The sequence below is a fragment of the Macrotis lagotis genome, chromosome X, assembly GCF_037893015.1.
Source record: "Macrotis lagotis isolate mMagLag1 chromosome X, bilby.v1.9.chrom.fasta, whole genome shotgun sequence".
In the NCBI taxonomy this organism is placed as follows: domain Eukaryota; kingdom Metazoa; phylum Chordata; class Mammalia; order Peramelemorphia; family Peramelidae; genus Macrotis; species Macrotis lagotis.
The window spans coordinates 414,044,917-414,064,582 of record NC_133666.1 but is presented as its reverse complement, the minus strand read 5'-3'; the positions used below and the strand labels follow the sequence as shown (position 1 = coordinate 414,064,582).

At 34.8% G+C, this 19,666-nt stretch overlaps 1 long non-coding RNA gene across 1 annotated transcript in view; it reads left to right on the top strand.

Moving 5' to 3' along the window:
- LOC141503004 (uncharacterized) overlaps positions 1-19,666 on the top strand; it is a 71,847-nt gene that overhangs the window by 32,545 nt on the left and 19,636 nt on the right. The window lies entirely within an intron of this gene.

Genomic DNA, 19,666 nt, shown 5'->3' with positions numbered 1-19,666 from the left:
GACCCAAATGGCTTCAGAGAAGAGAGTAAAACTGATTAACTTTGAACAACCTTGCCTCACTTAAATCCAATTCACCTACAAATCATGCCTCTCCTTCCAAGAGTCTTTAGTCCTCTTCTAGAACAAAGGACAACCAACAACAAACAAGATTTCACAAGCATACAACAATGAGATCTGCACAATGGTTCTATAGGTCTTCTGTCTACTGGACAACCTCTTCCCTTCCCTTCCCTTCCCTTCCCTTCCCTTCCCTTCCCTCCCCTCCCCTCCCCTCCCCTTCCCTCCCCTCCCCTTCCCTCCCCTCCCCTCCCCTCCCCTCCCCTTCCCTTCCCTCCCCTCCCCTTCCCTTCCCTCCCCTCCCCTCCCCTTCCCTCCCCTCCCCTCCCCTTCCCTTCCCTCCCCTCCCCTCCCCTCCCCTCCCCTCCCCTTCCCTCCCCTCCCCTCCCCTCCCCTCCCCTCCCCTTCCCTTGCCTTGCCTTCCCTTCCCTTCCCTTCCCTTCCCTTCCCTTCCCTTCCCTTCCCTTCCCTTCCCTTCCCTTCCCTTCCCTTCCCTTCCTGATTTCAAACAACTAAAGGACTAAAGGGAAGGAAGGAAAAAGTATTACCAATATACCTAAATATCATTCAAAATATTTGTCTGTGAAGCTGTTAACTCAACCTCTGTCTGTGGGATATTAGATATATCATACAAGAATATCAAAATGTCAAATGAAACACCATCCAATTAACGAATAGAGTGCCCATGGAATATATAAGTATGCTATGTCCTTAATGAATATCCTAGGAGTTAAGAATTTTTTTCCCCTTTGTTTAGCAGAGAAGCAATTTGACTTTAGTGCAATATTTTAGTCATTGGACCAGAGTTCACTCACCCAGCTCGTCTTTCTTTTTTTTTTTTAATTTTTGCAAGGCAATGAGGTTAAATGACTTGACCTAGGTCATACAGCTAGGTAATTAGTGAGTGTTTAAGGCCAGATTTGAACTAAGGTTCTCCTGACTCCAGGGCCAATGCTTTATTCACTGCACCACCTAGCTGCCCCTTTGGTGGAATATTTTAGAGGAGAATCTGAGTCTGAGTCTAGACTGTCACTTCCTAGCTGTATGACCTTAGGCAGATTATTTAACATCTTGAACCTCAGTTTCTTCTTCTGTAAAGTGGGAGTGATAATAGCCAATGTTTAGTCAGTCCTTTAAGGCAGAGGTATCAAACACTTGGTGCCATTTGCAACCCATGAGAGAAATTGGTTAAAATGTAATTGAGAAACATTTTTTTTAAAACAACTAAAAATACAATAAATCTAGATAACATTACATGATAAAATTAATTAATTTTTTACATTTATTAACATTTTTTCAGAGTTCTCAATCCTCTCCTTCCCTCCTGTGCCTCCCCCACCCACTTGAGAAATCAAGTCACACAATATTAACTATACATAGAATATATTTCCATATTAGCTACATTGCATAAAAAGCAAGAAAAACAAAAGAAAATATACTTCATTACTAGGATAATACTCCATGATCAGATAGGATTTATACCAGGTAGGCAGGAATGGTTCAATATTAGGAAAACACTTGACATAATTGGACATATATATAACAAAACAAACAGAAATTATATGATTATCTCAATAGATACTGAAAAAGCCTTTGACAAAATACAGCATCCATTTCAATTAAAAAATAGTATAGAGACTATGGGAATAAATGGAGTGTTCCTTAAAATAATAAGCAGTTACCTATCTAAACCATCGACAAATATTATATGTAATGGGGATAAACTAGGAGCATTTCCAATAAGATTAGGGGTTAAACAAAGATGCCCAATATCACCATTACTATTCAATAAAGTATTAGAAGTGTTAGCTTTAGCAAAAAGGGAAGAAAAGTAATTGAAGGAATCAGAATTGGCAATGAGGAAGCAAAACTATCACTCTTTGTAGATGATATGAGAACCCTTGAAATCCAACTAAAAATCAACTTGAAATAATTAACAAATTCAGCAAAGTAACAGGATATAAAATGAACCTATGTAAATCATCAGCATTCCTATATATGAACAACAAAGCCCAAAGTCAAGGGATAGAAAGAGAAATTCCAGTTAAAGTAACTGCAGAAAACATTAAATACTTGGGAATCCAACTCCTAAAACAAAACCAGAAACTATATGAATACAAATTACAGAACACTTTTCACACAAATAAAGTCAGATCTAAACAATTGCGAAAATGTCAATTGTTCATGGTTAGGTCTAATTAATATAATAAAAATGACAATTCTACCCAAATTAAATTTATATTTAGTGCCATACAAATCAAAATGCCAAATAACTATTTTACTGAGCTAGGAAAAATAATAACAAAATTCATCTGAAGCATCAAAAGGACAAGAATATCAAAGGAATTGATGAAAAATAATGTAAAGGATGGTAGCCAAGCTCTACTTGATCTAAAAACTATACTATAAAGTGGCAGTCATCAAAACTACCTGATACTGGCTAAGATATAGAGTAATGGACCAGTGGATTAGGTTATATAGAAATGAAACAGCAACAAATGACTAGAGTAATCTATTGTTTGACAAGCCCAAAGACATTAACTTCTGGGATAAAAACTCACCATTAGACAAAAATTATTGGGAAAACTGGAAAGTAGCATGGCAAAAACTAGACATAGCTCCACATCTCACACTCTATATGACAATAAGGTCAAAATGGGTACAGGATTTAGATATAAAAGGCATGACCACAGACCAATTAACAAATCGAGAAATAATCTTTTTTGTCAAATCTATGCAAAGGGGGGAAATTTATGACCAAGCAAGTAAATTATAAATTGCAAAATGGATGGCTTTGACTATGTTAAATAAAAAAAGTTTTGCACCAGTAAAACCAATGCTACCAAGATTAGAAGGAAAAACAGAAAGCTGGCAAACAATTTTCATAGCTAGGTGTTCTGATAAAGGTCTTATTTCTAAAATATATAAAGAATTGCATCAAATTTATAAGGTTACACACTATTTCCCCAACTGATAAATGATCAAAGAATATGAGCAGGCAGTTTTCAAATGAAGAAATTAAAGATGTATGTAATCATATGAAAAAATGCTCCAAATAATTACTGATTAGAGAAATGCAAATTAAAACAACAATGAGTCATCACCTCATACCTATCAGATGGGCAAAATGTAAAAAAGGGAAACCTATCAAGTTGGAGTGGTTGTAGGAGGATTGGGATATTAATGCATTGTTGGTGGAGTTGTGAGCTCATCCAACAGTTCTGGAGAGCAATGTGAAACTATGCTCAAAAAAGCAATAAAATTGATCATACCCTTTGACTCAACAATATCAATACAAGATTGATGTCCAGGAGAAATCATAAAAAATGAGATAAGCCCCACATGTTCGAAAATTTTGATAATAGCTCTTGATAGTGGCAAAAAATTGGAAATTGAGGGATGTCCATCAAATGAGGACTAGCTGAACAAATAATGATATATGAATGTTTTAGAGTATGATTGGACTCTAGCAAAGAATGAAAGAACTACAGAAACTGATGCTGAGCAAAAGGCAATATACACACTAGCAACATTGTGAGTTGATTAGCTTTGATGGCTGCAGATCCTTTCAGCAGTTCACATCCAGATGAACAAACAAAACAAACCACAGAATCTGAATGAACACTTTAAAAAAATTTTCTTTCATGTTTTTCCTTCCTATCTCATGGCTTTCTTTCTTTCCCCCTTAGTCCCTCATACAGAAAATGACTAATATGTAACCAAGTGAAACACAAATGTGCATGTACAATGTTCACTAGACTATTCACCACTAAGGGGAGGTGGGTGTGAAGGAAAGATGGAAGAAAATTATATAACATAAATATGGACGAATGTTGAAAAACTTTTGTAACATGCAATTGGGAAAAATTTTTAAATAAAAATTATACTTCAATTTGCACTCAGAATTCATCAGTTCTTTCTCTTGAAATTATTAGAATTTTTCATCATGAGTACTTCAGATTATAACATTACATTTTAAAACCAAGTCAATGCAGGGATCCTTATGTATAGATTGGTGGCCTCATTTCTATTTGATACCACTGCTTCAATGTATTCAAAATGCTTTATATTTGTATTATTTCATTTTTATCCTCAATGGTTCTATGAAGTAAATATGATTTTGTTGTCTATGACTTGTTGAGAGACTGAAGAGGCCAAGGAAGGAAACTCCCAGTGCCATTGGTACAAATATTAGCAACTTATCTATATATTATTGTCTTGGAGCCTTGCTTTGTGATATTTAGAGACTATATAAGCTGTTCCTGATGATAGAGTTGATAATATAGGTCATTGGCAGAACTTGAAACCCAGATTTTCCTGACTGACCTCCAATGAAAAAATTATAGATATAATCCAGAAAGAATTTTCTAAGCCAAATTCCTCATTTTACAGATGAGGAATCAACAAAACTGCTAGACTTCTTCAGGTATGATTTCTAATTTCCAAATGAAGAAACTGAAGTCCACATAGACTCAATCCATAAGTCAATCAACAAGAATTAAGGACTTTGAGTCAGATATTGTGCTGGGCAATGGGGTGTAAATACAATAAATGAACTGATATCTGCTTCAATTTTAATGGAAGAGATCACAGGAAGATAAGATAAATAAAACAGAACAAATATAATCAAAATAAACACAAAGTGGTTAAACAGAAGGTAGTCTAAGAGGATGTTCTAGCAATTAGGGAGAACAGGAAAACCTTCATATAGAAGGTTGTTTGATTATATCATGAAATAAAGATTGGAGTGGTTGTAGGAGGATTGGGATATTAATGCATTCCTACATTACTAATGGCAATTAACCAGTGGGTTTTGGGAGATATCTTAAAGCAAGTACATTCTGGAATGGAGAATCCATCTAGTTCAAATGGAGCAGAAAGTGAGAGGAACAAAGAAGCACCATTTTGATTGGGTCATCAAGGACAGGAAGGGGAATGATGACAATAACACTAGAAAGATGGGTTGGGACCATGTTTTATAGGGTTTCAAAAACAGAATAAAGACATTTATATTTGATTCTAGAGACAGTAGACAACTTAAACTGGAATTTATTGAATAGGAAAGTGACAAGGGAGGACTTCACTTCTGGAAAGTCATTGTAGTAGCATTTTAAAAGATGGACTGGAGTTGGGAAAGATGAGGCAAAGACATCAGTTATGAGACTGTTACAAAAACCTAGGAGGTGATGATGGTTTGAACTAGGGTAGGAGCTGTATGAGTAGAGTTAGGTGGTCAAATGCAAGGGGAGAAGTCAATCAAATAGTATTTGATCCAGGCACTGAAATACTAAGGAGAGGAAAAGATGTGGAAGTAGAAACAAGATTTGGAAATATGGGGTGGCAGAGAGTAAAGACCTGAAGGTAATGCCAAAGTAATGAATGCAGGATTCTGGAGTAATTATGTTGCCTTCAACATAAATAATAAAATTCAAGAGGAAAATATATTTTCTTTTTTGGGGGGGAGGGGGAATGGGAGGTATGATACTGAGTTCAGTTTTAGACATGTTGTATTTAAGATATCTCCCAAAATCCATTGGTTAATTGCCATTGGTAATGTAGGAATGAAGTTTGAGGGAAAGATTGGAGCTCAGTATATAGATGTGGTAGAGGCAGCTCAGAGGATACAACACTGAGTCTGGAGTCAGGAAAACCTGAGTTCAAATCTGACCTCAAATGTTCACCAGCTGTGAACTGAATCCCATTTGCCTTAATCCACTGGAAAAGGAAATGATAAATCTATCCAGTTCCTTTGCCAAGAAAACTCCATGGACAATATTAGTGAACTATGGTCCACAGGATCATGATGAATCAGACACAATTAAACCACAACAATATAGATGTAAGGGTTAATAGCATAAGGATCATAATTAAACCCATGATAATGAAGTTATTAGATGTCAGAGGCAAAATTCATAACCAAGTTTATCCTTTCTTCAAATAAACTACCCACTATAACTATGTCACAGGGAGGCTCATCATAGAGTGTTTTGTTAACTGCAAAACTCTATATAACTATAAGCTATTTTTTTAACCATGATCTAGGGCCCTCCCTCTCCTTTCATATGAAGTATTCTCTTGCATGTATAATTGAAAGCATATGCATCATAGTAATGACTCATATTACTGGCAGATAACGGCATTCAAGTTTCTGTAATTATTAGTATAACCATAACTCTTACTAAAATAGAGATTTCAGATAGTATAAAAACAGAAGTTAAAACTCCTCTAAGGACCAAAAGCAGATTATTTGCCAAATGTTTTATTCATGTAGGTTAGCAATTCCACTTTATATTATTCTTCACTTGTTTTATTGATCTTGACTCACCCTTGATCCTAAAAGCAATATTGAAAATATATCTGTCATCGTAGCCGAAGCTGAATTTTCTTGCATCTGTCACCTTTCCAGTTAGATAAAAGATGTCCAGATACTAATCTTAGGACACTGCTTTTCTGTAGTGTAGTAAACTTTATGATGACTTTAACAAATCTTTTTAATACTTCAAGAATTTAAAATAGTGGCCTTGGAAAAATGTAAGTCTAGAAAAATCAAGCCAACCAGGGACAGAAGGGTGCTTGGGTGAAGTATAGAACTGTTTGTGTGGGTTAAATTCAATTAAAACATGCATCTAGAGCTAAAAGTCTGGAGGATATGCTGCTGGACACTGAGAATACAAAGAACAACAGTCATTATGAGGTAGGTTTTACAGTGGTTCATGCATTGGATTTGGAGTCAGAAAGTCTTGATTTCAAGTATGAACTGTATGAACCTAGACAAGTCACCTAACTTCTCTGTACCTGTACCTCAATTTCTTCATAAATAAAATGAGGATAATAAAAACATCTACCCCCCAGGGTAATTGTGAGGATCAAATGAGATAATATTTGTAATGTACTTCATAAAAATATAGCAACATATAAATATTATTAAAGAACTACATACTAAAATTTAAAGAACTATTATTAAAGAAGTACATACTAAAATTTTTATGCCTTACACAAATTTGTACATTTTTATAAAATTCAAAAATGTTATGCTCCTCAAAGAAAGAATTCTAAAATCTATGACTATAAGTAGTTTGTTTGAAGATATATAGAGTGACCTCTTTAAAGAGCAGCCATGGTGGAAATTACATTACAGTAAAAATGAGGAATCTTCTCCAAAATTGATTCATCCACTTAGAAATTTGCTACTCTCTTCATGGAGATAATATATCTTCATCAACACAACTCCACATCTATTCAGTCTGAGCAAGAGAAATGCATGCCTGATTTCTAATGTTCTGGACCTAGAGAGAAGTTGAAAGATAATTTCTGCCTTCCTTTACAGAAGATTTTTTTGTTCATTTTCTATTCAGATATATAAGGTAGCATTCCAGAAAGCATTAAATATAGTAAACAAATGTTTAAGAAGCAACCAAAATTTTTCCTACTTGAGTGGGGGACACACAAGAAAGAGAAAATCCATTTCTATTTTATTAGAATAAAGCATGCACACATGAAAAGCTGAGACTGTGGGACAATTAAGTGTGAAGCAGATTATATTTTAGAATGTCCCACCAAGATTTAATTATCAACCGATCCATTTTGTATGAAATAAAAATGTTGTTTTATTTGTGACCATCTCTTACAGAAAATCTCATAATCCAATAATGACAACCAACTAGTAGTATTTGTTGTGCATAGATCAAGTAAAATGGGTAAGGAACTGACCATGGAGTTGGGACCAAATTTCCATGCTGCTAAAGGCTTACTTTTTGCTAGGAATTGGGGGAAATCAGCATTATGGCTACCCCAGGGAGGATGTGCTCCAAGGGATGAAGTCACTACCCACTTAGGTCCACTTTAGGGAAAAGGGCTTAGCAGGGAAAGAAACTAAGACCTGTTCTGATTGTATCTTTTTAAATCTCAGTCACTGGAAGAAGCATGTTGTGGTTTCTGACCAATGCCAGAGATGGAAGAGGCAAGGGAAGAGATGATAGCATTAAGCTTGATGTCGGGCAATACCATCCATATTTTTCTAAATTTCTCTTAGAATATTGACCTTGTAAGTTTAAATTCTTCATGTTTTTAGTAAATTTTTAAATTTATTTTAAACTTAAATACAAATGAGAAAAAAAAAGAGATACCATGTATACACCAGAATATGTACGAGAGGATTATATATCTATATCTATCTATATCTATATCTATATCTATATCTATATCTATATCTATATCTATATCTATATCTATATATCTATATCTGACAATAAATTTCCATTTCAAGAAAGCCTATATAAATAAAACATTGCCTAGATTTTCTTTGCTTCCCTGTAGGCTTTCTTTTGTTCTCTGCTGTGCATTTCTTTATTTTACTTTTTCCCCAACCCCTCCTTCCCCAAAGAAGGCTACAATTAAGCATAGATAGAAATAAAAATACACACACACACACACACACACACACACACACACAGACTACATGGGTTTTATTTATATGAAAAACTTCCATTTAAAATCATTTTATACTTCAGCAATGCGCTCACTTTATAACATAGTTTAAAGTCTGTAACTACTGAATCTGCTTCCATTACATCTTTTTTTCTCTGAAGTCCCTGATCTTTTTTCTTCTAAATGAATTTTGTTACTATTTTTTCTAACTCAATAAGGTAATTTTTTAGTAATTTAATTAGGGTGACAAATAAATAGATTATTTAGATAAAATTATTTTTATTATATTGGCTTTGCCTACCATGAACAATAAATATTATATCACCTATTTAGATTTTACTCTATTTATATAAAAAGTATTTCAGGTTTATGTTCATATAATTCCTGTCTTTTTTGGCAAGTATATTCTCAAATATTTTTCCTGTCTAGTTCTTTTAATAGTCTAAAACAATATTAACTAATATTACTGACACATAGTATAGTTTCCCTATTTTTCTTTTGATTAAATCTATTTTAGCTTTATCTGTCTAAGAACATGATTACCATACCTGCTTTTTTACATAATCAATTCTACTTCTGCCCTTTATTTTGTCTTTGTGTATATCTCTCACTTTTGTAGCATTTCCTGAAAACAACTTGGTGCTGGATTCAAATTTTTAATCTCCTACCAGTTTCCATTTTATGGGTAAATTCATCCCATTCAGTTCTATGCTAGAATTACTTGTATATTTTTCTACTTCCTATTTTCCCCTCACTATCCTTCTCAACCTGTGCCTATCCCAATTTATTCTTCTTTACTTCTCACGACTCACTACCTTGCCCTCATATTCCTTAACCTATCTACCCTTCCAAGAATCCATCCCTTAACCTCTCCCCAAACCCTAGCCTCTTGCCTTCATTTTTCTTTTTGTATTTAGAAGACTTTTATTTGTTATTCCCAAAGAGAATAAATTTCCAGTTCTATCTACCTTCCCTCTTTTAGCTTTTACTATATCAATTTTTCCTATTATGCCTCATTTCTAGGAGGTAATTGCTCCTTTTTATCTCTCTCTGCATAGTTTTTTTTTAGAATGACACCATCATACTCATCTCAACCCACAGCTTTTTTCCATACTGACAGTCATAAAGAATACTGACAATATTTTCACATATAAGAAATAAACAATTTGATATCATTGAGTCCCTTTTTATTGGTCTTTTGTGTTTGCCTTATATTTTTCCTGGATGTTATATACTGAATTTTCCTAAAAAGTTCTGCTCTTTTAATTAGGGTGACACTGAATAAATAGATTATTTAGGTAAAACTGTTATTTTTATTATATTGGCTTTGCCTACCATGAACAATAAATATTACATCAATTATTTAGATTTTATATGAAAATCTTTCAATGCATTAAATATCCATTTTCTTTTCATTTGGAATTATACTTAATTATTCAGGGTAAATTACCCTTGATTGTAAACCCAGTTCTTTTGTTCTACAAAAAAACAATTGTATTCCAAGACTACAGTCCTTCAACATAGTAGCTGCTAGATGTTGTATAATCCTTACTGTAACCCCTGATATTTAAATTTTTTTCTTCTTACTTTCAGTATTTTCTCCTTCACCTGGGAATTTTGAAATTTGACTATCAAATTCCTGTAAGTTTTCTTATAGCATCTCTAGTAACTGCAGCCACAGGGAGCTGAGGCCATAGTTCTCCATCAACATAGGCCAAGATCACATGGTTCTAGCTTAGAGAGAGAAAGTGGCTATAACTATAAAGAATAAGAGAAGAGAGAGAGAGAGAGAGAGAGAGAGAGAGAGAGAGAGAGAGAGAGAGAAGAGAGTGAGAGAGCGCCACTCTGAAAGATCTTACTTAAATATATATTCATAGTGGGTTGAATAGGGTGGCCCTACCAAGGAGTGGCTAAGATACTACTCATTGCACATGGGTGGTGTTCTATGGCCCAGTCTTCCCTGTCCCAAAAGGTATGAACTTCAAGTGTAAAGTAGTCATTTTTCTCTGCCCTGTTTCAGTGATTGATCTATTTTTTTTCCTATTTCAGGACAATTTCCCTTGATAATTTCCTGTAAGATTGCATCAATTCTGTTGTTTTGTCATAATTTTCAAGTAGTCTGACTATTCTTAAATTATTTCTCCTTGATCTGTTCTCCAGATCAGTTGTTTTTCTGATGAGATGTTTCACATTTTATTCTTGTGATTTTTTTTTTTTATAATTTCTTGGTCATTCACTTCCCCTTGTCCAATTCTAGTTTTCAGGGAGTTCTTTCCTTCCTTAAGTTTTTTATTATTTCAAGTTACTTGACTTTCTTTTCAAAATTGTCTTGAATTTCTTGAATTGCTCTTATTCCCCTAATTTTCCCTCAACCTCTCTTATTTGATTTTTAAAATTCCTTTTTAAGTTTTTCCAAGAACTCTGAGTGACTTTTTTTTTTTTTACTGTGCTTTCTTCCTCTGAATATGAACTCAGCTCTTCTCTATCCCAGTAATACTTATCTATAGTTAGGTTTTTCTACTTTGCTTACTCATTTTAATTTTAATTTTAATTTTGTTTATGGCAACTATTGGTATAATCAAGTTATAGTTCTGAGGAATGTGGAATATTACCCCATCTCAGGTCATTCTTACTCTTATTTTCTGAGATCTCTCTAAGGACTCAATCTTGGGCTCTTTTCTTCACTCCTAAGACATTCATGGCTAGGGTCCCTAGTCACACTGTCCTTCAGATGCTCTTGCTCCTTGTGATCACTTTGGTGACTGCAAACTATAACTATCTTCTTTGCCCCAGAAATGAAACAGGTACTTGGGTATCCTACAAGTGCCCACAGCCAGCAGCTACTGCTGCTGCACCACCAGGTATGTACTAGCTCTGAAACCTCAGCCCAAGAAACATCTGGTGAGCAAAACAGGACTTGTTATTCCTTCAATAGTGGAAGGTCCTTCAGTTTTCTCCAACTCAGCCAACAGACCCCCACTCACTATCTTTAAGATAAGGCTAATGTTGATTCCTAACCCAGCTGTCCTCCAGGCTTGTTTGCTAATCCTGCAAAATCAGCCTAGAGGTATTTGCAGTTAGACAGAATCTCAGCCCCTGGAGATGGGTCTTTTTTGGGAGTCTTTTCAAGTTGTTTTAGGAGAACAACTGTTTTAGAGAACAACCCTAACTTTTGTTTATTTCGGCTGCTCTACATACCCTCTGTCTTTTTTTTTTAGGTTTTTATAAGGCAAATGGATTAAGTGCCTTGCCCAAGGCCACACAGCTTGGTAATTATTAAGTGTCTGAGGTCAAATTTGAACTCAGGTACTCCTGACTCCAGGGCTGGTGCTCTATCTACTGTGCCACTAGCCACCCCTCTCTGTCTTTTTTTGTGGAGGAAATTTGAAGAGCAGAAAGTTTTCTGATTTATTCTGCTATTTTCCCAGAATCCTCTCCCACTTGTTTTCAGATAACAAAACCACATGGAAATTCTTCAAGGTGCAAAGGTTAGATAGCCAAGAGGAGCAATGACTTGGAGAAAGCCCTGGGTTTAAATTTAGGAAATTTAAATCTAAGACACTAGCTGTGTGACCCTGGGAAAATCATTTAACCTTGTTTGTCTCAGTTTCTTCAACTATAAAATGAGTTGGAGAAGAAAATGGCAAACCATTGCAAAATCTTCATCAAGAAAACCCCAAATGGAGTCACCAAGAATCAGACATGACTGAAAAACAACTGAACACAACAAAAAGGGATTCTTCTTATTCAGGAATGGATTTGACTAGACACTTTGAGGTCCCTATTTCAATTTTGTGATTCTGCAATATTTAAAGATGGAAATGTAGAAAGGGAAAGGGCATCAATAAGCAAGAACAGTATGCTACTTTATCTGGGTTCAGACATTGACATTTAAATTTCTAGTTATCAAATTAGAGAGGAAGGAAAGCTATTGTGTTCACAATCAAGAAATCTGGATTCAAGTGCAGGCTCCTGTGTCATTGCTTTGTGGTCCTCAAAAGTTACATCATCATCCTGCCCGTCATTTTCTTCACCTGCAAAATGAGAAGATTGGATTAGATAATCTTTAATCTTTCTGTCCTAATCTCTCTTTCAAACTCCTAAGAAAATTTTAGTATGGCTGCCACTTTGCCTGAGCAACAGGTCTTGACTTAGAAGACTGGAACTTGCAAAATTTAGCAGAGACCTCAAAAATTCAGGTCATCTTAACCATGGAAGAATTTCTAGTTAAGTTTTATTAGTTTTATTTACTTATACTTGAGACATCTAATTTTAGGAGTGGTGCTGTTTAGTTCCTGCCCTGTCTAACTTGGAATTTCAATTAAAATTCCCAGTTAATCATGTAGACTAGATGGATATCACTTTCTACAAATAGGGCAAGATCCTCTTGTTTCAAAACTCATATGTTCCCTGGGGAAAAAAAACAACAATGGAGGGAAGACTGACTTTCAGATCTTGCAAAACTTAGAAAGTAGAAGTGATTACCTTCTAGTCACTTAATGGGAATTGAGTAGTATTAGTTGTTCTTTGTTATCAAAGAGAACCATGTCTTGCTATTATGATGGCATGATTTGCACATTTTGTTTATTATAGGGAGGGGAATGTTGTGCAAAGATATACTTCTCACTGCCTTTTCCAACACTGTTTTAGCCCATGACCTGATTTGATAGGAAACAAGACTTCTGGTTTCCCTCCTATATCAGCAAGACTCCACGGTATTCTAGTAACAAGACAGTACATCCAAACCTGACTCTCAATGGTCTACATCAATGGCCTTTTCCTCTCAAACCTGTAACCATATTTCCTCCCAGAACCCAAAGACTGGTTTTGGGGAAGCTGTCTGATCATGGGAATTAACACCGCCATTGCTAATGGGCATCATTTATGGTCAAAACTAACATGCTATCTGCTTGGCTTTGAACCTCTGACTTTCATTCTTGATGAATAGAAACATTCTTGACAAATGCTTTCACTGTGATTCATCTTGTACAGTACAATAGGAACTCTTAGGTAACCTCATGGGAATAGGAGGAATAGATGGAGAGAGAATATTTAAAATGCAGATTTTCTCAATCCTGATGTATTTATTTGCAGTTATGGAGAAGAGCAGAAGCTGGTGGTTCTACTCTCTCATTTAGAATTCTTTCATTTTGCTGAAAAGACAAAGTGAACACAATTCTTCCATGGACTCTATGGGACTTTTCTCTCTTTTTTTCCTGGTAGACAATGGAAATAGGAAGCTAATATCTTTCCCTCCCTCTCTCTCTCCTACTATTGAACCTAGAGCATTCCACTTCTCTCCTTTATGTATAGAAGACACAGTAGAAAACTTGAAGGCTTTGAATCCTCTCTCGTGGCCACACATCTGCAGCTTGCATATGTATTACTATTCAGAAATCATTTGATTCTCCTTTTGGGGATTTTTGTATGCCTAATATCTGATCTCGATATTAGTTATATAAGAGTTGATTTTATGTACTTGTGTGTTGGTACTCAATCAATAATTTCCTCTAGCAGTTCAAGCGTTTTATAATCCCCAATTAACACTTTTTTCTCACACCAAAATTAGTGAAATATTCTGAAATATTCTCCACCAAATTTTCTCCTGACCAAACCTTTGGAAAATGCTGGGAGTACAACCTCTCAAAAGATTTGCAGGTGTGACAAATTCTTTGAGCACAGCAGATCACCCATTTTTGCATTAACTTATCCTACAATGCACTAAATCACAAGCTAACTCATTCTGTTTTCAAGTAGCTCTAATTATTAGAAAGTTTTTCCTTGCATTAGACCAAAATCTACTTCATAGGAACATTGATTCATTGGTTCCAGCTCTAATTTATGGAGCTATTCAAAACAAATCTAATCCTTCTGCACATGACAGTTCTTCAATTGTTTGAAAACAAATCTAATATCTACTAAATCTTCAGACTAAACACCCTCTCCTTCTATAATTCTTTATATAATATAGTTTCTGAATAAATTCTTGAGCAATCTTCTTTGGATATATTCAAATTGACAATGATACTCCTAAAAGTGCAATGTATAAAGCTGAGCCCATTATTTTGATTAGTCCAGGGTAGAATAGAACTATCATGTTGGATACAAGACCTATAAAAAGGAAGAGGGATACTGGAATTGCAGCCCATTGTAACTCATACTGAGTCTTTAGGCAACTAAGTTACCTTTATTTTTTCATATACATGTAGTTAAATCCAAGAAGCCCACTTCTCATTTTATAGATGAAGAAACTGAGGCAGGCATTAAGTTCTATATATACATATATAGAACTGCATGTATGTGTATATATATACATATATGTTTATGAATTATATGTCTATACTACATTTTAAAATATAATCAAAAATTAATTTGAAAAGGTGACATGGTAATAAAATAAATTCTTTTTATTAAAACTAACAATGATAGTATTTATATAACTCTTTAAGTTTTACAATGAAATTTACTCATATTAACTGACTTGAACTTGTAACAATAGTCTGAGGTAGGTTATCCCCATTCTAAAGATTAGTAAACTAAGACTGAAAAAGATTAAGTGACTTGTCCAAGATGTGGAAGGGTATGAACTCAGCACTCAGTCAGCTCCAAAAAATAGCTGTGCTATCATTTATTTAGCATTTAAAAACTTGAAAAGTGCTATACAAATATTTTCTCATTTTATTTTCACAACAACTTTTATAGTTAGTCACCCATATAATTCTCATTTTATACATGAAGAAACTGAGGCAGACAGTGGTTAAGTGATTTGCCCTGAGTCACACAGTTAGTAAGTATCTGAGACTGAGACCTGAGACTCAAGTCTTTCTGACTACAGGACCAGTTATCATCTCTTTTACTCCTTCACTGCTACTACTAACTATCTAAATTTTAAATTTTATTAGGAAAAATACTTTCACATGATTCATTATTTTTGACACTCTTGGTTTAAGACATTATTATAAGACAACTCAATGGTCTGCCTCTAAGTTCAGTTTATAGGTGTCAATAACTGTCATGACTCAAACAATATGCCACACAAAACTATGTAGAAATAAATTTCAACTGATTATGGGCTATTCTTATTGAATTATGACACTTTTTTTAAAATCTGTTTATTAAATATATAAAATTCCCCTAGAAAATTTCCAAACTCTTAATGTTAATTAATTATTTTTATAGACTAAGGGTAAGGTCATTATAAATACATAAAAGAAAACTACTCAGGTTCTAACCTAGGTAATACCTAAACATTCAGACTAGATATTCTCAAAAAATGTATCTTGGACAGAGATATCAAATAGACAGGGAATTGAGTTCTTTTAATAACCAAAAGCTTCTCAATGTTACAAAGGTCCATTATATCACCAGAAATTCTTCCAACAATATTATGTCTGTGAATCATAGAATAATAAGATTTAGATTATGAAGTGAGGAATAAACAGAGGCACAGAGAAATTAAATTACATTTTCCAAGTTCATTCATCTAGTAAGTGTCTGATCTGCGTTTTTAAACCCAAATTCATTGTTCATAATGCTGGAACAACCTGCATCTGAAAACCTAAAATTGAGAATTATCTAACGGATAATGGAAGCATGCATAGTGGGGATAACATATACTAAGCATCTACCAGATATACACTATGCAAAGTGTTAAGGATTCAAATATAAATAAAAACTAAGAAAACTTTTGCCCTTAAGGAGCTTATTGGAAGAAGTCAATTCATAAAAATGTTGGGGCAGGGGGAAGGTTATAGAAGGTAGCCACTATGACTGAAAGTGCCAGAAAGGAACAAAACTAGTATAGCTGGTGGAAAATAGAGATAAAAATTGTTCTGAGTACTCTATTTTTTTTTGTCTACAATTTATTTTATTTTTTATTTTTTTAAAATTTATTCTTATTAAAGATATTATTTGAGTTTTACAATTTTCCCCCATCTTACTTCCCTCCCCCCACCACCCCACAGAAAGCAATCTGTCAGTCTTTACTTTGTTTCCATGCTGTACCTTAATCCTGTGATGAGAGAGAAATCATATCCTTAAAGAAGAGAAAAAACTCTGAGAGGTAACAAGATCAGACAATAAGAGATCTGTGTTTTTCTAAATTAAAAGGAATAGTCCTTGAACTTTGTTCAAACTCCACAGCTCCTTATCTGGATACAGATGGCACTCTCCTTTGCAGACAGCCCAAAATTGTTCCCAATTGTTGCACTGATGGAATGAGCAAGTCCTTCAAGGTTGAACATCACTCCCATGTTGCTGTTAGGGTGCACAGTGTTTTTCTGGTTCTGCTCATTTCACTCAGCATCAGTTCATGCAAATCCACTCCAGGCTTCCCTAAAATCCCATCCCTCCTGGTTTCTAATAGAACAATAGTGTTCCATGACATACATATACCACAGTTTCCTAAGCCATTTTCCCAATTGAAGGACATTTACCTGATTTCCAATTCTTTGCCACCACAAACAGGGCTGCTATAAATATTTTTGTACAAGTGTTTTTACCCTTTTTCATCATCTCTTCAGGATATATACCCAGTAGTGATATTGCTGGGTCAAAGAGTATGCACATTTTTGTTGCCCTTTGGCCATAGTTCCAAATAGCTCTCCAGAAGGATTGGATGAGTTCACAGCTCCACCAACAGTGTAATAGTGTCCCAGATTTCCCACAACCTTTCCAACAATGATCATTATACCTTCTGGTCATATTGGCCTATCTTAGAGGTGTGAGGTGGTACTTCAGAGAAGCTTTAACTTACATTTCTCTAATAATTAATGATTTAGGGCATTTTTTCATATAGCTATGGATTGCTTTGATCTCCTCATCTGTAAATTGCCTTTGCATATCCTTTGACCATTTCTCAATTGTGGAATGGCTTTATGTTTTGAAAATATGACTCAGTTCTCTATATATTTTAGAAATGAGTCCTTTATCAGAATCATTCATTGTAAAGATTCCCAATTTACTAAATTTCTTTTGATCTTGGTTACAGTGGTTTTATATGTACAAAAGCTTTTTAATTTAATGTAATTGAAATCATCTAATTGGTTTTTGGTGATGGTCTCCAACTTTTCCTCAGTCATAAACTGCTCCCCTTTCCATAGATCTGACAGGTAAACTAGTCCTTGATCTTCTAATTTGCTTATACTATTGTTTTTTATGTCTAAGTCCTGTAACCACTTGGATCTTATCTTGGTAAAGGGTTTTAGGTGTTGGTTTAATCTAAGTTTCTTCCATACTAACTTCCAATTATCCCAGCAGTTTTTATCAAAGAGGGAGTTTTTATCCCAATGGATGGACTCTTTGGGTTTATCAAACAGTAGATTACTATAATCATCCCAATTCAATCATCTCAATTCAATATTTTTGCTTTCCATTTTCTTAATTTCTCCTTTAATATTTAGAATTTCTAATTTGTTATTTAATTGGGGATTTTTGATTTGTTCTTTCTCTATTTTTTTTAGTTGCATGTTTAGTTCATTGATTTCCTCTTTCTCCAATTTACTCATGTAAGCATTTAAAGCTATAATATATCCCCTGAGAGTCGCTTTGAATGAATCCCATAGGTTTTGGTATGCTGTTTCATTATTATCATTATCTAGGATAAAATGATTCTTTCTATAATTTGTTTTTTGGTCCAATCATTTTTTAAATTGAGGTTATTCAGTTTCCAATTTGTTCTGGGTCTATATCTCCTTGGCCCAATATTGCATATGACTTTTATTGCATTGTGATCTGAGAAAGATGTGTTCTTGGGTGGCTAGGTGGTGTAGTGGATAAAGCACCAGCCTTGGAGTCAGGAGTACCTGGGTTCAAATCTGGTCTCAGACACTTAATAATTACCTAGCTGTGTGGCCTTGGGCAAGCCACTTAACCACATTTGCCTTCCAAAAAAAACCCTAAAAAAAAGAAAGATGTGTTCACTATTTCTGCCTTTCTTCAGTTGATCATTAGGTTTTTATGTCCTAGTACATGGTCAACTTTTGTATAAGTTCCAGGTACTGCAGAGAAAAAGGAATATTCCTTTCTATGCCCATTCAGTTTCTTCCATAAGTCTACCATATCTAATTTTTCTAATAATCTATTTACCTCCTTAAATTCTTTCTTGTTTATTTTATGATTCAATTTATCTAGATCTAAGAGTGGGAGGTTGAGGTCTCCCACTAGTAGACTTATGGGGTCTATGTCTTCCTGTAGTTCTTTCAGCTTCTCCTCTAAGGATTTGGATGCTGTCCCACTGGGTGCATATATATTCAGTATTGAAATAACTATTGTCTATGGTACATTTTAGGAGGATAAAGTTTCCTTTCTTATCTCTTTTAATGCTATCTATTTTTGCTACTGCTTTGTCTGATTAAAGATTGCTACCCCTGCTTTTCCTCACTTCAGCTGAAGCAAAATATATTTTGCTCCAACCTTTTACCTTACTCTTTATGTATCTCTCTGCTTCAAATGAATTTCTTGTAAGCAGCATATTGTAGGATTCTGATTTTTAATCCACTCTGCTATTTGCTTACGTTTTAAGGGAGAGTTCATCTCATTCACATTCAAAGTTATGATTACTAATTCTTTTTTTAAGGTTTTTTTTGCAAGGCAATGGGGTTATGGCTAGGTAATTATTAAGTGTCTGAAGCCACATTTGAACTCAGGTACTCCTGACTCCAAGGTCAGTGCTCTATCCACTGTGCCACCTAGGCGCCCTGATTACTAATTCTTTATTGCACTCCATGCTCTCTTCCCTTTGTTTGTATTTTCCCCCTTTCCCCTTTTATCCATATTCCCCAGTATTTTGTTTCTGAATACCACTCCCTTCAGTGTGTTTGCCCTCCTATATCACCCCTCCCCTTTCTTTCCCCTTTCCTTTTTTCCCTTTTCCCTTCCCTTCCTTTTGTTAGTTCCCCTTTTTTCCCCCACTCCCCTTCCCTTTCTCCATCCCCCCCTCCCCTTTTCCTCTTTTAATACTTGAAAGGTTAGATGTTTTATAAGTTCACTGAGTATGTGTAGGTTGACTTTAAGCCAAGTCTGATGAGAAGAAGATTCAGGGGTTTCTCATCTGCTTCCTTCTTCCCCTCTATTACCATAGATATTTTGTAGCTCTTATTGTCATGAGATTTACCCCATTCAGTCCCCTCCCTCCTCCTGTCTCTTTCTTGTCCCCCTTTTTAAGGAGGTTGTGTTTTTTAGA